The sequence below is a fragment of the Dreissena polymorpha genome, chromosome 1 (assembly GCF_020536995.1).
Source record: "Dreissena polymorpha isolate Duluth1 chromosome 1, UMN_Dpol_1.0, whole genome shotgun sequence".
NCBI classification, from domain to species: Eukaryota; Metazoa; Mollusca; class Bivalvia; order Myida; family Dreissenidae; genus Dreissena; species Dreissena polymorpha.
This window is the reverse complement of record NC_068355.1, coordinates 95,712,000-95,725,674: the sequence shown is the minus strand read 5'-3', so window position 1 is coordinate 95,725,674 and position 13,675 is coordinate 95,712,000.

Genomic DNA, 13,675 nt, shown 5'->3' with positions numbered 1-13,675 from the left:
CATTCATTTCACGAAAGTGATTATAAAATACTTTCTTTAAAATTTAGTTGATAATAATAGCTATATCTCCAGATTATTTATTAAGACGATTCCGGTAAGATTTTGATTCAATATTTGTGCTTTACTACTTATAGTATCATAGCTTTAATATCATCTGACCTGGTAAGCCTAAATTTGTTTTTACAGGATTTATACTCTCTTCTTGACTCTGTGAATGCTTGCCAACCATAACTGATTGCCATTTTGAGGCTTCAAATGCCTTTTTCAATTCTCTTATTATATTCAAAGCCTAAGCAGCTTCCGGAAAAACGCCTAAACATAAGTTGTCAAATTATAAACAAAGTCTGCTAAAAAGGATTACCTATAGCATTATCTTGTTCTTTAGAAAGACTTTGAATACTTTATTCATCTACATTATTTATGAATATTTTTTTTTTGCTTTTACCCCAAACAGGTTTTACAAAGGCTCACTAAGTATTTTCTTCTTGCTTATTAAAAAGGATTAACGGAATGTGCAACAGCATAGTAAACAATCGACGTAAGACGTAGAGTTAAACTCCATTACATAATAATGTTCTTCCTTCGACAAATAAAACATCTGATACAAACACAGTTCACACCTGATATCAAATTATCAACCAGGAACTGACATATATACGTTTATGTTTATTTACCAATATCAGCATCAGCATCACATCTTAAATTTCACAAGTTTAACATTTAACAAAATTATTAGCATTCAATTTATCATCATTATTATTCTATGTAATGTCTCTTATCAGACATGTTGTTCATCCCGGATAATTGCTGAGTAGTAATCAAAAGTATCTTCAAGATCATAGTTGTCACTGTTATTCGGTTCTGTTCAAAATTGTCACTTACAATACGATCTGAAAGTTTACGATTTTTTTTCATTAAAATCGCAAAATAATATATGATCGTTTATTGAAAGTCACCAATCGAAATCGGAAAATTATGGTTATTTATATTTAAAACAAAACACGTTGATTACCGAAAAAGCTTGTAACTACCGGTACCATCCAAAGTCGAAAGTCTGCATGGTGTGATAGTGTGCTAGCTTTAGCATCTAGAGTTCCCGGGCTCATGACATACACAGTTTATATTTGTATCTTATATACTTTTTTTAACCTATTCAGTTTCTGTGTTATTATTCTCATTTAAAAACTATTCATAATAATACAGTTGTTATGCGCTAATAGGGAAGAAAAAAGTTCCTTAAACATCCATCAAAGCTACTAGGCTTGTATCGATACATGGTAGATAATATTTCTCTCTTTCTACGTTTTAAAATATACAATTCAAACAAAATATACTAACAATGCTTTTTGCTTTGAAAAAAAATCTTGTCAATGAGTCCGTTGCAATGTGTGTGAGGATGGAGCGCAAATTCTGCGTGGTGATCGATACACAATAATGAGAAATTTATATTTATCTGATATCTCATAACATTATGCCTTAAAAGCCCTTTAGCAAACAAAAGGGCCAAGATGGCCCTAGTTCGCTCACCTGAGAGGAGTCGGTTCATTCAATCTTTACCAAACGTCAAACTTGACCTAGATATTGTCCAGACAAACATCCTGGTCAAGTTTCATCATTATTGAACCAAAACTCTGGCGTAGGAAGTGTTTTTGTTTTTGTAAGATTTGAAATGGTGACCTTTATTTTAAGTTGACCCCCCAAACATCAAACTTTGCTTACAAGGATTTTGTATAATATAATGAAAATTTGGACATTCTAAGGGAAATAATTATGGCATTAATTATGTGATTTTGCTCATCATCAAACTTGACTGAGATCTTTCAGCAACTTTGATAAAAATGCTAAGGAAATGTGAATGCTAGAGTGTTTACAAACCAAATGTGGACGAACGGACAGCGGACAAAGACCAATCCTAAAACCTCACCTGAGCAATCAGGTGAGCTAAAAAGTGTGTTTCACCGATCTTAGCCATTTTCCAACTTGTCCAAGAAATCAATAAAACCAATGTATAAATTGACTAAGTTTCACGATGATAAGGCAAATTATGTGACTTCTATAGTGTTCGATCACAAGGTTTCTCTCTATATAGTCACATAAGAAAAACTGCCCCACCCCCTGGCAGCCATGTTTATTGACCCATCGGGACCATTTGAAAACTTATCTGAGATATATTTGAAACAAATTTATTCACCAAGTTTCATGATGATTGGGCAAAACATGTGACTTCTAGAGTGTTCACAAGCTTTTTCTAATATATAAATATAAGAAAACTGCCCCCCACCCCGGCAGCCATGTTATTTAACTGACCGGAACCATTTTCCAACTCAACTCTCGCATCGAGGAAACAAATGTTCTTACCAAATTTCATGAAAATTGGGCAAAAAATGTGACTTCTAGAGTGTTCACATGTTTTCACTATTTACATATATAGAGAAAAATGCCCCGCTCACTGACGGCCATGTTTTTTTATCGATCTGGACCATTTTCGAACTTGTCCGACATATCAATAAAACCAATATTTTGATTAACTTTCATGATGATTGGGAAAAAATATTGACTTCTAGAGTGTTTACAGGGTTTCTCTAGTGCCATATAAGGAAAACTGCCCCGCCCACTGGCGGCCATGTTTTTCAATGGACCGGAACCATTTTTGAACTCAACCAACATATCATTAACACAGACATATAGACATAGTTACATGAAGATTGGGCATTAAATGTGACTTCTACAGTGGTTACAAGCTTTTTCTTTCTTTGACCTAGTGACCTAGTTTTTTACCCAACATGACCCAGTTTCAAACTCGATTGAAATTTCATTGGGACAAATCTTCTGACCAAGTTTCATGAAGATCGGACAATAAATGTGGCCTCTAGAGTGTTTACGAACAAATGTGGACGGACGGACGATGGACAAAGACCAGTCACAAAAGCTCACCTTAGCAATCAGGTGAGCTAAAAACAAGTGCTGTCACCATAGGATGACATATGCCCCCTATAAACGCTTTGATAGAAGTTATAGCATTTTTCGAAACCTAAACGCAGATTTCGAAACATAAACGCGGACCCTAAGTTCAAGGTCAATGTCACAGGGGTCAAAATGTGTGTGCGTATAGAAAGGCCTTGTCCATATAAACATGCATACCAAATATGAAGGTTATATCTCAAGGGACATAGAAGTTATGAGCATTTTTCGAAACCTAAACGCAGATTTCGAAACCTAAACACGGACCCTAACTTCAAGGTAAAGGTCACAGGGGTAAACAATTGTATGCGTATGGAAAGGCCTTGTCCATATACACGTGCATACCAAATATGACGGTTATATCTCAAGGGACATAGAAGTGATGAGCATTTTTCGAAACCTAAACGCAGATTTCGAAACCTAAACGCGGACCCTAAGTTCAAGGTCAAGGTCACATGGGTATAAAATTGTGCTCGTAAGGAAAGGCCTTGTCCATATACACATGCATACCAAATATGAAGGTTATATCTCAAGGGATATAGAAGTTATGAGAATTTTTCGAAGCATAAACACAGATTTCGAAACCTAAACGCGGACCCTAAGTCCAACGTCAAGGTCACGGGGTCAAAATTTGTGTGCGTATGGAAAGGCCTTGTCCATATACACATGCATACCAAATATGAAGGTTATATCTCAAGGGACATAGAAGTTATAAGCATTTTTCAAAACCTAAACGCAGATTTCGAAACCTAAACGCGGACCCTAAGTTCAAGGTCAAGGTCACAGGGGAAAAAATGAGTGCGTATCGAAAGGCCTTGTCAATATACACATGCATACCAAATATGAAGGTTATATCTCAAGGGACATAGACGTTATGAGCAATTTTCGAAACCGTAACGCAGATTTAGATGGAAAGGCCTTGTCCATATACACATGCATACCAAATAAGAAGGTTATATCTCAAGGGACATAAAAGTTATGAGCATTTTTCGAAACCTAAACACATTTTTCGAAACCTAAACGCGGACCCAAAGTTCAAGAGGAAGGTCACAGGGGTTAAAAATTGTGCGCGTATGGAAAGGCCTTGTCCATATACACATGCATACCAAAAATGATAGTTATATCTCAAGGGACGTTGAAGTTATGAGCTTTTTTCGAAACCTAAACGCAGATTTTGAAATCTTAACGCGGACCCTAAGTTCAAGGTCAAGGTCACAGGGGTATAAAATTGTGCTCGTAAGGAAAGGCCTTGTCCATATACACATGTATACCAAATATGAAGGTTATATCTCAAGGGATATAGAAGTTATGAGAATTTTTCGAAGCATAAACACAGATTTCGAAACCTAAACGCGGACCCTAAGTTCGACGTCAAGGTCACGGGGTCAAAATTTGTGTGCGTATGGAAAGGCCTTGTCCATATACACATGCTATACAAATATGAAGGTTATATCTCAAGGGACATAGAAGTTATGAGCATTTTTCAAAACCTAAACGCAGATTTCGAAACCTAAACGCGGACCCAAAGTTCAAGGTCAAGGTCACAGGGGATAAAATGAGTGCGTATCGAAAGGCCTTGTCCATATACACATGCATACCAAATATGAAGGTTATATCTCAAGGGACATAGACGTTATGAGCAATTTTCGAAACCTAAACGCAGATTTAGATGGAAAGGCCTTGTCCATATACACATGCATACCAAATAAGAAGGTTATATCTCAAGGGACATAGAAGTTATGAGCATTTTTCGAAACCTAAACGCACATTTCGAAACCTAAACGCGTACCCAAAGTTCAAGAGGAAGGTCACAGGGGTTAAAAATTGTGCGCGTATGGAAAGGCCTTGTACATATACACATGCATACCAAATATGATAGTTATATCTCAAGGGACATAGACGTTATGAGCATTTTTCGAAACCTAAACGCAGATTTTGAAACCTTAACGCGGACCCTAAGTTCAAGGTCAAGGTCACAGGGCTAAAAACATGTGTGCGTAAGGAAAGGCCTTGTCCATATACACATGCATACTAAATATGAAGGTTATATCTCAAGGGACATAGAAGTTATGAGCATTTTCGGAAACCTAAATGCAAAGTGTGACGGAAAGACGGACAGACGGACAGCCCATCATATATCACTATATGGCCCCTTTTCTTCGAAAGGGGGCATAAAAACATCCAACCTCGAATAACAATTAACACATAAATGAAACACAACTTTTGAAAACATTAATAATCGAAGGGGAGTAACTACTGTATTATTAAATGCAATATTTAGAAGAGTTGTCTCACATGTTACATGACCTTAATTCATGATTGTTTGCAAGCCTTTTTACTATATAAAAAAAGGAAAACTGCCACGTCCCCCTGGCAACCATGTTTTTCAACAGACCGGAACCATTTTCAAACTTAACTCACGCATCTAGGAAACAAAAGTTCGGACCAAATTTCATGAAAACTGGGCATAAAATGTGACTTCTAGTGTGTTCACATGTTTTCACTGTATACATATATAGAAAAATGCCCCGCCCACTGGCGGCCATATTTTTTACCGATCTGGACCATTTTCGAACTCGTCCGACATCAATAAAACCAATGTTTGACCAACTTTCATGATGATTGGGCAAAAAATGTGAGTTCCAGAGTGTTTACAAAGTTTCTCTAAAGCCAAATAAGGAAAACTGCCCCGCCCACTGGCGGCCATGTTTTTCAACGGACCGGAACCACTTTTGAACTCAACCAACATATCATTAAGACAAACATTTTGACAAAGTTACATGAAGATTGGGCATGAAATGTGACTTCTACAGTGTTTACAAGTTTTTTTCTTTTATTTTGACCTAGTGACCTAGTTTTTGGCCCGGCACGACCCAGTTTCGAACTCGACCGAGATTTCATTGGGACGAAGCTTCTGACCAAGTTTCACGAAGGTCGGACAATAAATGAGGCAAAATTACGAACAAATGTTAACGGACGGACGTACGACGGACAAAGACCGGTCACGAAAGCTCACCTGAGCAATCAGGTGATCTAAAAAAAGTAAAGTAAAAAGGAGGAAAAATATGGATTATCTTAACGGAAAATTATCGTAACTACGTAATATTAGTGGGTTATTTAATGGTTAATTACAATAAAATTAACGAATTAAATATTTTTAACATATATCTTCTAAAATGCATTTGTCGGTTCGATATAAAATTATTTGCTGTGTAAATGACTGCTGAATGGACAGGTGCCTTATGTGCTTGTTTTCTAAAAATCATTAGTGTGTCTTCGCGGGTTTGATTTTTAACACGCCAACACGCCAGAACGACAAATCAGAGGTGCCAATACATGAATACGCCAGAGTGACACCTACATCTCCCGTGCGCCAAGTTTTTGGCGTGTTTGCGCCTGTGATTCATCGTTTTGGTGTGTTGGCGATTTGGAAAGTCGCATATACTCGCAGCCAGGACATTTATGATGTGTCGTTATTTCGCGTTTGCGAGGTTCTATAGCGCAAAAATGAAAACACGTGACAAATACCAATGAACGCAATTACAAGGTGCCGTTCTTTCGTATCCGCGTGTAAGCCTCTAAACCCGCCAACACACACAAACGAACAGTTAACAGGGTCAACACGCAAAAAAAATGAGCGAAAGAGACATTCATGTACGTTGTTGACTAAAAATGTCGTTCTGGTGGGCACAAACGTGTCGTGTTGGCATCTCGGATGTGTCCTTATTGAGTAATAGATAACAGAAATAAGCGAATAAGAAAGACAGATTTTAACCATAACTGTGTTTGCACACACGCAATTGTGTTATCAATTGTTATCATTGATTGTTATTAATGATTTGCTTGCGTACTGCCTTCCTTAAACTAGCAAAAATGTATCAGAACGATATCCGTGCGTCTATATGAGAGTATATCTGCCCGGACCGATCCGTCAGTCTGACTGTATATCTGCCAAAATCCGTTCGTCCGTCAATCTGACTAAGTTTCCCCAACCTGTCCGTCTGTCTATCTGACTTATGTCTTCCTAATCCGGTCCGTCCGTCAATTTGACTGTATGTCTGCCAAAAGCACCCGTCTTTCTGAATGTATGTTGTCTGCAAGACTACCTTACTTGCCCGTCCGTCTATTTGACTTTTTGTCTTCCCAAACCCGTTCCTCTGTCTATCTGACTGTATATCTGTCAATACCAGTCCCTACGTCTATCCGACGGTACGTCTACCCAAACCAACCCGTTCGTTTATTTTCCTGTATGTCTGTATGCAGGCCTGTCCAAACCCGTCCGTCTGCTTGAATGATTGACTACCTGCCCAAACTCAACCGTTTGTCTATCACTGCAGGTCCGTCCGAGTGTTGTCAATCTTAGAGATCACTGGTTGAGACCAGTGTTAAATGTATGTACGCGAATACAATTATTCAGTGTGCACTCCTGTTCTATCAGGAACTTCATCCGCAACATATATGAATGTTAGATGGGGTCTGTGCAATTCGACAAACTCTCAATTCTTGTTAGAGCACTCATTTCTCGAATATAACAATGTCGCTGAAGAAAATCCCTCTTAACAACTGCATGACTCCGGTTTTGATAGTGATGCAGGCAGAATTGAAATTGACATGACGCCTTATCAGTGATCGCTCCGCCCACTTAATCACGTGGCTCAGCGGGAAGAAAACCTAGACAAGCTAACACCGAAATGGCTTCTTTGCCTATAGACTGCATATAGATTTACGCGATATTCCGGATGATTTTATGGACTTGTTTAACACCATATTACACTTTTAAAGGGGTTGATGCCATTTAGTTATTCTGCAAATGCAAAAAATATACTATTAAAGAGAACATCAGCTATTTATAACGGGTAAATCGGTACATTAAACACGCTCTCAAACGCTTGCGCGCTTACCGAAATCGAACCCGTTTTTACGTGTAATGGTGGTATTTGCAATAAATTAACACTTCACCGGTATTTACCCGTGTTATTAACAAAATTATTACCGAAACATTCCCCCTACCCGTGTATTTGACACGAAATAGCGCTTTATAACTAGGAATTCGGTGAAGTTTTACGCGCTTTCTGACGCCGGAGGGTACCTCAATCCCACATGTTATTGCGTATAAAAGTGATATTAATCATATTAAACATTGCTTATAGGACATTTATCAATCACTATAATTTAAAGCGCAAAAACAACACAGTAAGTTTGGACATTGTCTGATATAAAATTAGCGTTGTACGAAATGGAATACGGTCAGGCTATTATAAATTAATAAGGCTACCAATATCAGACGCTCGCGCAGGTACCGACTTCCCCAAAGTTACCGCATTTATTGGTGAACTAATATCAGTAATAATAACTCTTTTACAATAGCATGTATCGATACGTCTATATTAAAATAATAACAAAATGGTTTTCACTTGTTTCTGACACACACAGAAACGCGATTTTTAACGGGGATTTCGTAAAGTTACACGAATTGGGTACCAAAATTCTCAATTATTTTACATGCACACGTGACATAATACATACTTAATAATGCTTAGTTATTGCTTATATGACATTTCAAGTTTGTGAAATAAATTAATGTTCTATAAAGGGGATCTCGGTAATTCTTGAAGCTTCCACTCGCTCTTGTCAAGACCGCATTGCCGCGTTGGAAATGGTATAAATTTAATTCATCTAACTTATCTTTCTGGATACCAAATGTCAGAGTTGCATTAACCCTTTTTACACCGTTTTTGCCATATTTCATTTCCGTTTTTTAATCCGAACAAAATTAACGAAACTCGTTTAAAAAATGAGATCTAGGCATTCGAGCTGCTAGTGTGGATTAAAAGCGATTATTTGTGACACCACATGAGTGCAAATGTGTAGATACCGTTAATAAGATAATATATCACATGTCACCTTCAAATAACATGTACGATGTCAATTAAGTGCATTACTATCAGAGTAATAAAACACAGCATGAATTAGGCTTCATGCAGGGTTTTATTTCTCTTTAAGTAATGCAGATGAACCTCGCTTCTGACCTAGTAACTGATAAAACTATTTTTTTAAAAGTGAAATATTATGTGATAATCAGATCGATAACATAAATTATTTAAATCTTCTAGTATATCCGATAAAAATATATTATAATTGTCTTAGACGTTCAGTTGTTCGTGGTGACGACCGCATGTATTTATACATCTCTTACACTTCTCAAGATCTCTTTTCGGCTTTGGAAACGATATAAATTAAATGTCACCAACTAATCTTTCAGGGTATCGATTGTCCGAGTTACATAATCCCCATTGACACCGTTTAAACATTTGTAATCGTTTTTTAAGAGGAAAACAAAAGAAACTCGTTGGAATAAAAGTGAACCTAAACATGTAGCTTGTCTAGAAAATGGCGGACAGGTCGTTGCTAACGAGTGCGCCCGATTAATCGATCGCTGATTGGTGGATCAATTCTAGTGGGCGGAGCGATCATAGATAAGGCGCCATGTCAATTGTCATCAATGATTCGATTCGTGTCGCTCATCTCGCGGTGTTCGGACGTATTCTTCGCACCTCGGCATTTTCGTTGCGTTAGGTTAGGTCGTGAAATTAAGCGGATTATCTTGGAAATATTGGATTAAATAATAAAATTGGATTAATAGTAAAATTAATTTGGAAATAATAAATCAAATTTAGGGTCTAATAAGATCTTCTATTTGAAGGCGAATAGTGGAGTTAAATAAAAACGTAATTAGCGTTAAAGTGCTTCAGTGCAAGAAGGAAAATTATCTAATTAATTAATGGGATATTATTAAATCTAAGTGTTTAATTTAAAAAGCAAGTGCTCCAGTGTTAGAAGGAAAGGTGATATTTAAGTGATAATTGTGTGGATAAAATCGGTAGAATCAGGGAAAAAGAAGGGCTACGGAAAAGTAGTAAGTCTATAGCGTAGTACGCCAACCTTTTCTAAAAGAATCTAGCCAATTTAACATTTAAAAGATAATAACGCCAATTTCAATAGTTTTTCATTAGAGTGTGCTTTTAAAGTTTAAACAATAGAAAACAGTATAATACATGGTTTTATATCAATTCAATATTGTATTCAGTTAATCAACATACAATATTTTTCCAAGAAAAGCTATTTGATAAGAAAATAAGATACAGAATAAGCGCTTTAAGTGTAATGCAAAAAGACCCTCTACAGTATAAAAACCTACGCTCATTAAGATTAGAGATCGCGTAACAATTAGCACTTGCAATTTGCAATTGTCGCGAAAACAGGGACCCTCTGTTTACTACCAATTATCGGACTACCAATTAAACGCCCAAAGACCCCTATTAGGCTAAGACCAATAAGAAGTAGATACCATTTACTATTCGACTACTCGCGAATCATTCATCAAACCGCTAATAACTGAAAATAAACTAACTAGAACGCGAAAACAGGGACCATCTGTTTACTACTAATTACCGCTGTACTAAGTAACAGATCAAAAGGGCCCTATTTAGTTCTCAATTAAGACCTATTAGACTACTCGCGAAGTCCCTATCGAACGGCAAATAATTGATAGATAATTAACTACTCGCAAGTAAAGAACAAAGAAGTTTCCTCAATCAACTTAAATCCAATCACTGCGCGAGCGGCGAAATCGCAAACATAAGTACCCAATTGCTTCTTTCCATTACATACAAACAGCTTAAGGAAAACAAGACTGAGATTTTACAAGGGAAATAATAATTAAGATAAACTTAAGAAAAACGACTACCGTACACGTATTATTCTAAATCAAACCTTACCGCACTTCCTATCATTACTATGTCCGGGCCATTTAAGAAAGTTCTCAGGAGAATGAAGAGGTCGTTCTCCAGTAAGGAAACCTCAATGACGGAAACCCCTAAAATCAAGCGCGCAATGTTCCGCCCCGGGGACATCTCAATTGACTCCGAGTCTGGCGCTCCGTATTCAGCGACGCGTATTACCGATGACACCTCAATAACCCCAGTCGTCCCTGTAACCGTGACTCCCCAGACAATTAATGACAATATGACCAAAACCGCATCGACCACGAAACAGACTACTCCCCCTGCCAACGGGCCATCATGCTCCCAAACCCATAAACATGCCCCGGCAATATGGCTTACCTTTTGCCTTACCACTGTCGCGGTGATCTTCCCGCGAGAGAAGGCTAAGGCAATAGGGGAAGCCTTTATCAAACTGCTAGGCTCTGAGAGAGTAAGACCCCTAAAAGAGTCCAAAGCTGGTCTCCTCTTCAAAATGAGGGACGACGCACTCAACCAAGCTAAACATTTCTCCTTTGATAGATTTGACTTCAAGCTAATAGCTCAAACTAAACTTGCAAGGGGTGTCATCCAGGTTCCCAAAAACGCGGATATAGACAAATTAAAAAACGATCTAAAAAACAAATCCAATGTAGAAGCAGTCCATAGTGGTCTTAAAAACAATGTCATTACGGTCGCATTCAAGACGGAAAACGCCCCAACAAATATACTAGGCCACAATGTTAAGCCCGCGCTCCTAGCAACTCTTCGATGCTTTAAATGCCAGATGTTCGGCCATGCGTCCAATGTTTGTAACAATAACGCGAAGTGCCCACATTGCGCGGGGAATCATTCGCACGCGTCGTGCAATACCAGGCACGCTAGGAAATGCGCAAACTGTGGCGGCGGGCACAGCGCGGCGTATAAGGGGTGTCCGATCTATCTCAAATACCAATCTACTATCAACAGCAAAAACTTAAAGGTTACCAATCAATACATCAATAACCTTCAAGCTATAAATAAGCGACCCAATCTTGCCCAAATAGCTAAACAGTTAGTTGGTAAATCTGAAACAGAAATTTTGTCCATACTCAAATACAAATTCCCCGAAAATGAGGCGCAATATAATATTGAGCATACCACTCCTACTCCGCCCGAACAACCGGCATCAACATCAACCACAAATAATGTAGCCACAAACAATGTTGAACATACATTCCGCCATCAGCAACAACAACAGCATAAGCTACCCTCCAGCTCACAAACTTCAGATCACCCTAAAAAAAATGCTCAATCCTATACCATCACCGCAACAAACAAGGCAACAACAACAACCTAGGCAACAACGCCATTATCAGCAACGACACAGGATATCCGACCACCCCGCGTATTCTCCCTTCATTATACATAGAAACCGGCTACGCATGGCCCGTAACAGCTCGACCCCGATCATGCGCCATAGCCTCCGCAAAGGACACGCGATTGCACCGCCGTTTCCGGTCTTCTTTCGCCACGCGTACGGAATATATGAAGTTAATCCAGTAGCCTTAAGCCCGTACGTTAGGTCAATTTAACACACCAAACCCCAAATGTCTGCGACAGTTCATACTCATAATATAAACAGTCTTACAATTATGTCGTGGAACGCCCGAGGGGTTACTCATAACTCAAATGCAAAAATGTACGAGCTTCAAAATTATGTTAATAACAACAAAGTGCATGTAGTATGTCTCCAGGAAACGAACTACAAAAGTAATCACAGACAAGTTCATTTAAAAGGATATCAAGAACCTGTGAGAGGTGAACAAAGAGAAAAACTTATAGGCACTGGGGTAGCAATATATGTAAAATCGGGCATTTCATTTACTAAAATAAACATTGATCAAGATTGCCCTATTGAATCGTGTGCCCTAACACTGTACTTGACTAAGCACCAATCATTCCGCATTCAATGCGTATATGCTCAAACTAAAGATAATACGTGTAAAAATTATGCAAAATTATTCCATTCAGTTGAACATAGAAAGAATAATATTATTGTTGGCGATTTCAATCTAAAACACCCCTGCTGGAACCCCGAGGGTGATCCACGATGCGACGATAACTCTGAAAATCTCCTAAAATTAATTAACAATAACAGCATAAACTTCCTAAACGACGGTCAAATAACGAGATTGTCTGATCGCGAAGATCAACCCGACAGCGCGATCGATCTAGCTCTTACCTCAGCCCATCTTCAAGCTATAAGCGATTTCAATGTCATTGACGACTCGTTTGGAAGTGACCATCTCCCAATCATAATAAACATTAAGACAAGAATAGAGAATACCCTTCCGTCCACACAACACAAATGGAAAATACACAAAGCCACACCTGAACAATGGAACAACTTTAAAACTCAGTGTAATAATGAGTTCCTTCCTAATGTAGATAATACTGACACCAACTCTTACTTTAAATCCTATACAACAAAACTTAAAACTGCGCTTGATAACTCAATCCCTGTAAGCAAAACACCTAAAAAACTCAAACGGTCTGTACCATGGTGGAATCAAGAATGCACAGACGCCATTAAATATCGTGAAAAATGTAGGAGAAAATGTATCCGAATCAGAACCGGACCTAAGTATGACAAATATAGGGAAGCCCGCAAAAGTGCGAAACAAGTATTTAAAAAGGCAAAATTAGAAAGCTGGAACGAATTCTGTAATAATCTCTCACATAAAACAACTAGCAAAGAACTATGGGATCAAGTTAAGCGCATGCAAGGCAGACCCCCTACTAATACACCTATCTTTCGGGTTAACAACGAAGTTCTTGTATCTAACGCTGATAAAGCTTCTGCCCTGGTACAACATTATCAAAAAGTAAGCAGTGACGAAGGATACTCTGAAACGTTTATTGCAAAGAAAATTAAAACAAAAAATGAATTTCCTGTCTGGTTACAATCTCTT